The 13,370-nt window shown below is 36.3% G+C and overlaps 1 long non-coding RNA gene across 1 annotated transcript; it reads left to right on the plus strand.

The window, feature by feature from the left end:
- Nucleotides 1–10,463: 10,463 nt before the first annotated feature.
- On the plus strand, nt 10,464–11,228 carry LOC116168801. The gene is made up of 3 exons (XR_004144845.1): nt 10,464–11,019; nt 11,079–11,147; nt 11,199–11,228. It is a non-coding gene; the product is annotated as an uncharacterized LOC116168801 (long non-coding RNA).
- Nucleotides 11,229–13,370: the final 2,142 nt, after the last annotated feature.

Consider the following 13,370-nt stretch of genomic DNA (forward strand, 5'->3'; position numbering starts at 1 on the left):
TTCTTGAAGTGGACGTTTTCCTACAGATTCCGAATGGACGGTTTTGGCTCTATAATGAAACAAACTGTGTATAACGATTAGATCGTCTGAATTGAACGGTTGCTGTCTTAAAATCACTTTGAAATTGTAGACTCCGGGTAACATTTTGAAGATAACGAAACGTTGGCGTTTTTTATCGTTCTTACTGGCGAGGAAATTTTTTTTACTAATTTAAATAGGACAGAATTTAATGAATGAAGTCAGATAACAGATAACCTTATTTCTCTTTACAAAAAGGAAAAGTTTCCTTCCTACACTGTAATGTTTATAATGCGTTTATTTACAGGATACAAATTTCGGGTTAAGTTTTTTAGACGATCGTGCCATTTTTCTTTGATTTAAAATAATATGTCCTCTTACAAAAATTTCTCAATGAATTGAAACGCACTTTTAACACCAAAGGTTAAACTTTTATTTAGATATCCCAAGGTAATATTTTGCGGACTTCCACCAAATAACAGTGTGACCTTCTTCACTTTTTTGTACGAGACCTTAAAAGTATTGGTCACTTCCGAAACCACGGATAAACTCTCTGCGCAACCCAATGATAAACAGGCGAATGCTTCTATTATTGGGACCAAATGGTCGCCTCTAAGGCTGAAACGCGAATGACTCCTGTTGACTTTCCACATGTAGAGCTTTCGATTGTAGTAAGCGATGATATTTGGTGTAGTTCTATAATCCCTCACTTGAAGTTACAATAATTCATTGGGAACAACATAAATTATTCACGCAATCCCCTCTTTGCTAATTATACGTATAAATCATCTACCTGTGACAGTAAACTTTCAAAGAAGTACGGTCCGATTAATTTATATGCAGCTATAGAGTAATGAATGGAGGAACTGCAGATTTCTGAATGTAAGTACGCTTCAGATTCCACATTTATATGAATAAAAGTCTGCAAAGTTTCGTCCTTTTATTCGAAACCTATTTCCGGACTTGAAATTTAATCGCGTAAACTTTCTTGCTCATTTATATAAGATTAGCGTAAGTATTCACCCAACTAGCTTCCGTAATGAAATTTTAAATTAAGTTGTACCGAACAATTGTCCTGTTTACAGCCCCGTAATTCTATTTCCTCCGGAAATTTCAAGTGATGGTTGCTAATTAAAATTCTCTCAAAAAGCGCAACGAAAGTTAATAAGAATGACAGGTAAGGGAGAAATTACTGCGAGAGGAATTTATTTTAAGTGCGCGAGCAATAAGAGAAAATTGTAAATTGGGTGTAAAATTCTATTTCCTGTTTTTAAACGTTTAATCTTCGTTTGAACTAAGGTTACATTAAAGGGTATCAAGTTTAGGCATCTTCGCTTTCTATATTTCTTCCGTTAAGGATCCGTGACACACTAAAAGTTCATCCCTCTTGTTACCGTTAAATCTATGAGACAGTTAATTTCCACGAAAACAAATTATTTAGATAGTAGCATTGAATTTATAACTAAGACTAGTTACAAATTCAATGATAGTAGGTTATCTTACTGAAACTTGAAAGGTCGCCAAGGAAACTGTTTTCTGTATACCAGCGAAAGTTTCAGCAAGCTCCAGAGCTGAATGATCACGTACCTACACACAATGGTAGGCTTCGGGGATTTCACATTACAGATGACGTTCTGAGGGATAAGTGACTTGATAATGATAACAGTGGTACTCGCTCGTTAATTGAAACGATGTTGCTTTGCGCTACGTGTGAACTTAATACTGAAGTCATCCAAAGTGAAGTGATAGAACTTTTATTTTTACTTGCTCCATTAAACTAAATTATCAATGCATCTTAATCGAAACATTTTGTTACCAGTGTAGGTACTAAATGGTGGTGGTTACATAGGGTGAGTAACGCGAGTATTATCAATATCGTGAAAAATTTGTCGCTCTCAGACGATTCGAGTGGGATGTCCAGGAGTCGGCTTAAGGGGGTTGCGATAATTGGGGTTCAGAAAATTTTGGAAAACGTAGCTCGAAGACTAAGACTCCAATCTTATTTTGGTTTTCTGAGATCTTGGTCGACGTGGAGGAGATCTAAAATCTAGGAAAATGTACAATTTCGCGATTGTACTTTTCGGCGAGATCCGGGATCGTTTTCTAATGTTCCGTAGTATGAAAATGTCAATAGTTACCCTTACAACTTAGGGCTATTATAACAACAGCCAACAAAGGCGCATATTAATTGTCTTGAAACTTTTTACCGGTTGTCGTTTAATGTAAACACCCCGTATATATACGAGAGCTGCACAGTTTTGATTGATAAATTGGTTTTTTAGCGTAACTCGGCACTTCAAATATAGCGCGATAAAAAGTTTTGAACCTTGGACCTCAACGCTTTCGTGGCAATAATTTATTTAAATGAGAGCACGCTAATCCGTTAATACTATGAATCAAAATTGTACGTTTAAGGTAACACTTCGCACTATTCACAGTTGAAAATTAAATCGGCCGGCTGGTTGATTCCACTACGCAGTCAAGCTCCAATGTTTGCATAAGCCAGACGCTTGATATTAGTTTACTTGTAATCTTACTAATGTAAAAATTTCGTCGAACTTGGTGGCACAAATTTTCCGGTTGCGCGGCCAATGATTCTTTTTTATGATCCGGTTATACGGCTTTCGGTGCGAACTTTCAATTGAAAATGAATCTTCCCGCGTTCTCCAAAATATGTCGCATGCAACTCACATGACTCGCATTGCTTTAAGTAGTTTCGCCCTTTCTCCCATCCAATTTTTACCTATGTATGCGCCAAGCTCCAGTGATGAAAGGAGCGTACCGAAAACCAAGCGTTCACTCTGTTTTTTATACATGTGCAGGTATAGCAGAAACCCCCTCCCTCCTACCCTGTCACGGCCGTTTTTAAAACCGGCGTTTTGACTCTTATCTGCTTGAAGACTCGTTTCTTATCTCAACGCGCTTTATTTTCTCGCATGTTAGTTCTGTTCTTTTTCATTATAAACCGGTACACGTAATACCGGGTGATTCATTAGAAGTGAGGACAATTTGAATTTCCCGCAAATCAAAAAAATTATGAAGTTGGTAGGTACTAACTGATGATCATTTATTTAATTACAGTGGTGTATCATCATGCTTTCAGTAAATCGTTTACTTATTTATAATCTACAAATACTGCTTCTGTTTTACCAGAAATTATAAACTAACACTAGACACAGTCACGTTTCTTACATATTTTAGTGCATCAACTCTAAAATTTGTTCAAAATGGAAAAAGTAATAAACCGCAAATGGCACACAACAATTAACGGCGACACTGGTTTCTTAAATGACAGTCATGACAGAAAAAAATTACTAACGAAATTCAAACCGTCAATCTAATAATGCCAAAAATACTAAAACCTTACGCGCGAAGTTCAAGCGATCATCAATTCTAATGAATCACCCGGTATAATTTTGTATACCGGCAGATTTGTAAATTTAACAAAAAAATCTTTAAAGCCTAAGGCGACCACCTGTTACAAAATGAAATTCCACTGTTTATCTAATATGCTCAATTTGCAGTGTCTACGTTACCGAGTCTACGTTACCTCTTGTCAAGTTCGCAGTTGTAACCAAATAGCCTAATTAATATAACTGAATATGATCTAAACTGCCGACATCTCGTCTCCAGACATCAAGAATACATCAAGTAAACAATGCTCTACAAAAATTAAAAACGCAGAACAGACGCGCTTCATTTTCATCAAGGTTTACAAATACATTCCACCAATTAACTCCTTTATTGGGAAATCAGCACCCCTAGAATTTCAATGCCTAATTGTTCTACCTTTAGAAGTTTCAAAATTTCTAGCTTCACAACATTTCGAAAACAAATTTAAATTCAAACTAAAAGATACCATTACAGTCCCAAATAAGTTAGTTTTGTATCTTGGTTGTATTTCTAATCAGCAATTTTGATTATATTTTGAAATACCATCACATAGAAATGTTCTGTATATAGAAAGAGAATCTTGAAAATTTAAAAATTGAAAATCAAGGATCCTGTTGCACAATCCCAAATCCCGGAACACATTCAAACAACTAAAAACCATAGGTAATACAAATTTTAAAAATTTACATCTTGGATTGGAAACCGCAGGTGTAGAAACACGGAGCCAACTTCCAAGCACTTTTCAGGGGATAAATCGAGAACATTCAATAACACACTTTGATTATAGTACATATTGTAGAGTGGAGGCATAAATACTTCTCCAATTGACTCAAAATCGACACCTAATTTAAATTTTTCCCAAGTACCTACCTACTTAACAAAACCGCTCCACTTGATCGATTTGAAGTGCGAATTAATGAAAATTAGATCAAAAAATTCGATTAAAGTTTTCGAATAAAGTTCTAACATTAATATTGACTTTCGTTCTCAATTTTCTACGATTTGAAATTGAAATCGAATTTACATTTTACCAATCCGATCTTTCATCTCAAGTTTGTACGCTTGAATGCAATCTTGCTTATGCAAAAACGTATTTAATTTGAATGAATTGACGGGAATTAGACTAAATATTTATAAATTATTTATATTTTCCGGTCCGATAATTGGGGAATTGTTCTCGACGTCGTCGCGGAATTAACATTTCTCAATTCGTAATTACTTTCCGAACTTGAATATAATTGGTCTCTTCGTATTGAACTATTTAGCATATTATAAAAAAGCCGTTTATGCTCTTTCAAAAAAAGTAGTGTGTTGTAAGCGGGTGGATGGGAAGCTTTTCGTAAAGGGCAAGCGAGCGTTGAGGAATGATTTGAGGCTAGCACTAATTTAAAAGCTAAATGGAATTATGAACTTTGAAATCCATTTCATTACTGTCGAATAAAATGGAGCTCAATCCAATTAAAATAGTTGGGCTGGTAATTAAAGGAAAATGGGGAAAACGACACGTAAATTTTAAGTTCGCGTTAACTAAAAAGGGGTTTTGCGCATATTTTTCTGGCGTATCTTCGCATTCCACACATCTAATGTAAGCGCATTTGAATTTGCGTGTTTGAGGGCACTTAGGTTTGTACACTTGTAGGTGCATGAGAAAATGTGATATTGTTAGATTAAGTTCATGTTCTGTATTTGTTTGTGAATAAAATGCACATTAAGTTTGATTTGACCTACTTCGGCTTACAAGCCAAGCACTCCTTTTTGCAAGCGAACGAAAGAAAAATAAAAGCAACTCTAATTTCCACTTGAAATTTTATTGCAGAAAGTAATAAAATTGTTCTTCATTAACCACCTGGGAACAAACAAGAGCAATTCGGAAACAATGTGAAATGGAAATTTCAACCCCCCAAAAAAAGTTGGAACTTTTTTACCGAACTTAGCTACAACACTCAAAGATAGTAGTTAATAAATATGTAAATAGTAATAAAGATTGCATTGGTGTGGATGAAGTGTATTGGCATACCTATCATTGTTTTTGTTTTTACCAATGTCACTATTAGGTGTATTTTAGCTGTTTGTCTAGTGAGTTTTTTTATTAGGTACTTTCTAAGTTCTTTTGAGAGTGTTATTGTGGTACCACCATCTATGATTATTGGCAATTAAATATTGATCCTGCAGTACCAAATCCATCACCGATCAATGGTTTTCTAATGAAAGTCATTGTGTAATCCGTCCAGCAACTTACCGTCGAAGCAGTAGCTTTGGCAAAGAAGTAGATAACAGATAATTACGATCTTTCGAACCACTGAAGGCAACACCGACTCTAATGTTAATTTTCATAACTTGTGGCTGCTATGGATGGTTGCTCTTTTATTGGATATGGCAAAATTATTGCTTTTATTTAAACTGGTAAAACATTGTAATATGATAAAGGTGTAGGTGTTTTTCTTTTTGTATAGAATTTTTCTTGTTTTTAAAAACTATTCGTTAGGTTACATTTTCGTGTTTCCCTCGAGAACGTTGAGCGTTCATCGCCGGTTTAAATGCAGAGTTTTTGAAATGTACATCGCAGAACTGATTGTGTTGTACCGGTCAAATTTATTGTTATAAAATTAAAGGTCGACCGTCATCGTTTTGTTTTGGAATTAAGTGCAGCGAAGATCATTGTTTCGGTTAGAGCTAATTTAGGGAGTATTGAGAAAAGTTTAATTTTAGATTTAAGGTGTTTGTAATTGCTTTTAAATGTTATCACGTGTGTTTACGAACCCGGTAAATTTAGAGTCTGTTATAACTTAGGCAAGCGGAGAGTGTGAAAATGTTATGTTTGTAAATCTAGTTTGTCTAGCTTTTGAAAGTCATTTTCAGTGAGGAATAGTGGGTTGACAGTCTCATTAGTTTGCTTTGTGTTAGCCCTGAAGTTCTGAATGACATTTTAGTGTTTTGTACTTTTGTGCGGGTCATATTCGGCAATCAGGTGGTCCACTGAACACTATTTACGTTCCGATAAACTTTGAAGCAACGTCAAGTTCTAAACAATCTCGGTGCTGAATTGTCTGCCAGAATTAGCCAGGAACAATAGTTCCCCAAAATTGGCAATGTTTTTCTGAAAGAGAGCATGCCATTATTTAATTGGCTTGGTTTCATTTTATAAGAGGGTCCGTTTTATAGGACTAGTTGATGCTTTGATTATAAATATACACAGGGGTTTAAAAACTGATATGGAATTGAATTGGAAGAATCGTTAAACTAAGTATTAATGGAAACTCGCTGTTTTTATAACTGCCATTAGGTACAAAAAATAAACGTCTCACATGAGAACATGGCGACAAAAACCTAAATCTATTTTAGGTCCATTATAACTTAAAACGTTCCATTAAGTTTTAATCGTTTGCGTTTGTAGTTCTAATTTGTTTTAGACCATGTGTAATAATACAATTATGCACCGATCACATTTTCTCGACGTTTCGCCCCCGTCCCTTGTACAATAATAATTGTCACACAGCAACTAGAATTCTCCATTTAGCGGTTATTCTACTAGGGAATATTTCTAAATGTTTACCTATTTTATGAAATAGTAATTCATTCACCGGCAAACCGGTTTTCATTCTTTCATATTCTACAGCTGCTACGCAGCGGTCACCGGGGTTTTGCGAAACCTGAATTATTCATGGAAGGGAAATTCGCGTCGTCTTCTAATTTTTAGAGAAATGTTAACAAAACCAAAAGTTTGTTAAGCACATATTTAATGTGGTTGTAATTTAAATAACTTACTGCAATTTCTGGGATTACTAAAAAAGGTTTGAAATTTACATAAAATGTAAAATGTAAATTAACGAGAAGGTGCAAGCTGGAAGTTGCCTTTGAAGAATGAGCTCAAGCCTTAGAATCGATTTTAATTAAACAAACGACTTTATACATTTCAGTATTAACGAGTTTTTTTGCCTTACGCTAGGAAACTTATCTCTTTCATTTTTTAATTCAATTCGGATTCGGGTCTACCTATTCGGTTGCCCTAAGGACAAGCAGAAACAACACGTGCCTCTAAGTATGCGTAAGTATCGTGGAGAGACTGTGAAAGAAGCGTAGAGAAAGAAGGATGAGGTTAAGAGAAGGAGCCTCAAGGAGTCGCAAAGACCGTTATTTGGACGTGGCTAAAGGTCGGTGTGAAAGCAAAATGAGGAAGACAAATTTAAGGATATCGAATATGGGATAGTACGAAGTAAACAAATTTTAAGGAAATCTGTGTGATAAAAGTGATAATTCTGAGGAAGTATGAAAGAGTCATGATAGCAATTCCAATTGGTGCATTTAAAAAACATGATTGACTATTTTACCGTAAGTCGTGTGGAAAGAGGCGGTAATTAATTGGAGGGGGTTAATAGAAAAAATTTTGAAAGCTTGTCATGGGCGAAAGTTTTATCCACGCAGAAAAAATAAGGATGATCGCGAATTTAAGAGGACACAATATGCAGTTAACGTCGAATAAAACGCGTTCCTGAGGAAGATGTACGTGGTCAAGGACAAACTAATTAAGCGCGCCAGTATATTTTCCGTACGCTGCTGTTAAGTTCCGCTGTTGATTTACGTATTCGCTGACGTAGCAAAGGGGATTCCACTGTGTTGCGCGAATTTATGCATTTGTAACGGGACAATCCCAATATACATTTATGTTAGTTAATCTGAGGTAGATACTGTTATTCCATTTAGGTAAACCTAAAGATCAAACCATCGTAAATTATATTTGACAAAAGTGAAAAAAATTGTAGTAAAGAAATTCCGAGTTGTATGTTCTTAAAGAAATCAAGCTAGTGGCATTTGAGACTGTTTTGTATTGATGTATTTTACCATTTAAAAAACTATTAGAATTGAATGTGTTACACAATAATCAGCTTTTTTTAAATTTAAAGTTGATTCGTGCAATGCTCAATAAAGAGAATTTCCAATTTTTGCTTAACAAAGAAACATTATTATTATTATTATACTTTTATTTCTCTTTATTTCCACGTTAACCATTGGATATACACAAAAACCGACAGAAAATAACAATATGTATATGTTCTAAAAAATAGTAAACCAAAACGAATAAATAAGAGTAAATAAGTTCAGGTTAGTTCAGAAAATAGTAGCCACGAAAATGAATCTAAATCTGTAAATAAAATTAAGTTAAGAGCTAGCCGGAGATTATTTTAAATTCATTGTAAAAAATTCAAATTCATTTAATAAATTCGGCAATTTTTCACGTTAACGAAGGGATTAACCATCCCTTCTTAAAAAGAAATTTCAAAAAAACAACTAAATATTAAATTCAGATTCCTTGTCTTCTAATTTATGAAACAATACTCACTATTGATTTAAGCATAAATACTAAGTGATCCTGCTTGATAGATAGCGATTAATTCATAATTAAGCAATACGAATCTTTATATTTAACTGAAATTTTAAAACAGTCGATTTGAAATATAAACCTGTTTTTCGGCGTTAACGGTTTTGAAGCCATAAATTCTTTTAATGCATATAATTCAACAAAAACACTAACAAAAATAAAACTCACGTTCGAGGGTTGCCAATGGCTTAATATGGGGAATGCTTAGCTTTTAAACTTGTAAAGAAAGCGTTGGAATTGGTAGTCGATGATATCCTTTGACAAAGGAAAGATGTAAAAACGTGCAACTTGCTTAGTAAAAGAAATGTGCAATTTTGTCGTATAATGAATATAGCGTTACTAAAAATGTACACAAAGTGCGAAACCACGGTTGAAATACTTCACTACAAAGTAAAATCTTTTCAATTAAAATTAATCAATTGAATTAGAGATATAATATTTGCAAGCAGCCTTTATAATCATAATATAAATGTTCACGGTGAGGCATGATTCAGGAACACATAAGTTATCGGTAATGTTACGTTGCAATTTAGTGGGATTACTTAAGAATTATGCGTCGTCCGGATGCCCATCTTTTGTCATTGAACTTAAGTTGCCAAACCATACGAACTTCTAACGTAATTTATATTAAATTCAACTAAAGTTAGTCCTCCTCTTAACTTTATTTTAAGTCTGTTATTTCATGATTCACCGAGTTCGTTTAATTAATTTTGAACTGCAATCGGCCATTTTAAAGGTTAACTATATTTGACAGGAGTGGAGACTGGACTAGAATACTTTGGTGCGGTGAACCCCAGAACATTTTCCTGCAACTGATAGTATGCAAATGTTGGCTCTGTAAAATGCAGGACATTACACCCGCCTAACAGAAGTTTGGCGTTCCCGTGGACTTTAGGTCCCGAGTACTGTTGTTCATCGCTCGTTCGTAAGTAGACCGAAATGAAGTGAGCGAACCCTGCTCTTCGATGCAACCGTTATCGGGTTTAGGAGCAATTTGACCACAATTTGTTCAGATTACTAGTCAGATTATTTTGTTCAAGTTTTTTTTTTTTTTTTTTGGTAGGTGGGGAAATGCTCCTTATGCACACTCCAGGTTGAAAGGTCTGGAGTAGTGTGGGGCTCTCCCTTACTCGGGTATACCCACTAAAACCCCACCTAAGGCTTCGGCTTCTATGGCCATTTGCCTATTTGCTCAAAATATCACAGACTTCGTTCTAATAGAATATTACATACAGGTAGGTCGACTCACATACAATACAATATTTTCCATATGACAAAGTTGGTAACTGACAGACAACAATAAATAACAATTAAATAGACAGCCATTATATCACAGTTTGTGCAACATTTCCACACTTTGGAAAAATCCTATCACCCTTCGACACCGTTCATCGCTGTTAAAGTTACCTTCCCATATCGGACATATCCCGAAGTTGTCCCGTATATCTTTGTATCGTGGACAGTTACAAAGTATGTGCTCTAGTGTTAAATTAACCTCACAATTCGCACATAGGGGTCTAGGTTTACCTTCCAGCAAGGCACTATGGGTTAATGCGGTGTGCCCAAGTCTAATTCGAAACATCTTCACGAATACAAACCGACCCTCGCCAAGAAGAAATAGCGGCCCCAAATCGGGTTTGACCCTTTTCAAAAATGAATCGGACCTCGCCCATAAGTCGCCCCAACGCTCATACACCCGAGCCCTGACGAGTGTACGTCGGGTTACTGTTGTCTCATTTGCAACATCAAGGTCATTTAGTTGTAGATACGTTAGATCCTCTCTAGCCCTTTGGCTCAGCGTTCTGCACCTATTCAGTCGTCGACGTGGAACTGCGCCTGCCATCGATACGTGATTCGGATGTCGTTCATCCGAAATTACTTTAAGATAATAGTTTACAGCAGCCTGTTTACGACGGAGGGCTAGAGGAAGGATGTTCGCCTCGACGTGAAGCGCAGCGACCGGACTCGTTGGAAAAGCTCCGAGGGAATACCGTATGGCGAGGTTTTGGATTTTATCGAGATTCCCAAGCATCGCACTGTTGTCACATGTCAGATAAGCACAGCACCCATAATCAATTCTCGATAAAATTAAGGCCTTGTAGACGTCGAGTAACGTCTTTGGGTGAGCTCCCCACTTATGGTGGGCCAGGACCCTAATGACATTTAATGATTTCCTACACTTTGTGACAACATTCTGTAGATGCTTGGACCACCGCAGTTCCCTGTCAAAGGTAAGTCCCAAAAATTTCATATCTTGGGACACAGCTATTATACGGTCTTTCATAAATAGAACGGGGTCATAGTGTGGTCTTCGGAGTCGACAAAAATGAACCACCTTCGTCTTTTCCTCAGACAAAACGTACCCCACTGCATCCGCATTATCAGAAATTTTATTGATAGCCATTTGTAGTATACGCACAGCGGAACCAACGGTTTTTCCGGCACAATGAATCATTAAGTCATCGACGTATAGGGATTTATCGACTGTGTCGGCAACACCCAGGGCTATTCCGTTTATGGCAATTGCAAACAGTGAACAGCTTAAAGTCGAGCCCTGCGGGACCCCGTTTTCTAATACGCGCTCGTTTGAATACGCCTCTCCAATTCTAACAATAAACTTTCTGTCTCTTAAAAAGATCTGATAAATTTGGGCATGTTTCCGCGTAAATTGTATTCAAGCATTTTTTTAAGTATACCATACCGCCATGTCATGTCATATGCGCGCTTGATATCAAAGAAGACCCCAATCAAATGTTCGCCACCATCAAACGACTTTAGGATGTTATCAGTTAATTTAACCAAATGATCAACCGTCGACCGACCTCTCCGAAAACCGGCCTGACAGGGGACCATGATCTCGTTTTCTTCCAGAAAGACCCGCAATCTCCCATCAACAATTTTTTCCAAGAGTTTGCCTAGGCATGAAGTCAAACTAATTGGACGGTAGTGCTGCGCCAACAACGGATCTTTCCCCGTTTTAAGTATGGGAACGACTATGGCCCGTTTCCACTCATCAGGGTAGATACTATTTTCCCAACAAAAATTAAAGAAATCTAAAATCACTTGTTTCATCGGGTTGCTACAATGACGAAGCATCTGATTGTGGATACTATCGTGACTGGGAGCGCAGGATTTCGTGTTTTTAAGTGCAGATTCTAATTCATCCATACTAAAAGGTAAGTTATAGTAACGAACTACTGACCTGATAGAAATGGTCTGCCAAGAGGTACGAAATTTCTTGTAAATCTTTCGTAACCACCCCATCGTTTTTCCGAAGGAATGCCGGGTAGTTTAGTTTAGATTTGCCAGATATCGAACCCACTTTTTTCCATATTTCACTCATAGTCACGTCCGTCGTTATGGTGGATACATAGTGTTGCCACGACCTTCTTTGTGCCTGGAGAATTTCCCGACGACATTCAGCTCTGCGTTTTTTAAAGACTATCAGGTTATCCAGGGAAGGATTACGTCGGAACTTGTTTAATGCTCTTTTTTTAATTGCTATTTTTTCTTTTATTACAGATGACCACCATGGGACAGATCTAGTGATCTGTCTAGCCTTTGACATAGGTATACTTTTCTTTGCAGCTTCCAAAATGGAGGATGTGATATTCACCAGGTTTAGCTTGTCATCATTTGGAGGAGGACATAGTTGGTGAGTAAAATATTCCCAATCTGCTTGTTGGATTTTGAATTTTGCTGTAGATCTTATTGCAGGAATGTTGACACCTCGAAAAGTCAAGATTATGGGAAAGTGGTCACTATTAAATAGATCATTTTCCACTTCCCATTTCAATTCAGTGTATAGAGACGGAGAACATATAGACAAATCAATGGTGTCAAAAGTGCCTGATCTTATGTTAAAGTAAGTAGAGGAGTCGTCATTTAAAATACAAAGAGCTTTAGTCTCGATGAGATCTAATAGCTCTTTACCTCGTGCATCATTTGAGGTAGAGCCCCACACAGTGTTATGACAATTAAAATCTCCAATAAGGATGAACGGTTTTGGGAGTTGATTGATGATTCTTTCAATTTCTCCTACATCATAATTTGTATTGGGAAGATAAATATTACACAGCGCAAAACTTCGGCTGATTTCAAGTTGTATTGCTACAACTTGATATTGTGTGAGTATCTGTAGCCTTTTATGCGGTATTCCTTTACGGATTGCAAGTCCTACTCCGCCACATGCCCTTTCAGGGGAAAAAAATCCTTCCTTAATAAAGTGAAACCTTTCATGTTAAAATTGTGCCTTACTTTCAGGTGCGTTTCCTGAAGGGCTATACAAACTGGATTGTGCTTTTTAATGATCAGTTTTAGTTCATTTAGATTATGAGCTAGTCCTCCACAATTCCACTGGATGATATTTGTGTTATCCATTGTTAGTTTCAGGATAAAGACAATCACAGTTGAGTAAATAACATAAAATAAATAACAGATGACAGTGTATATCGGACTATTGCAAATACATAATAATTATCAATTATCACAGTTTTGATCACGTTCGATGAGCTACGAAAATTGGTTCTTACTAATGCACTCCCTTAACTCTTTGAGCATAAGTAATAAAAATAAAAATTAA

The sequence above is a fragment of the Photinus pyralis genome, unplaced genomic scaffold, assembly GCF_008802855.1.
Source record: "Photinus pyralis isolate 1611_PpyrPB1 unplaced genomic scaffold, Ppyr1.3 Ppyr1.4_LG4, whole genome shotgun sequence".
NCBI classification, from domain to species: domain Eukaryota; kingdom Metazoa; phylum Arthropoda; class Insecta; order Coleoptera; family Lampyridae; genus Photinus; species Photinus pyralis.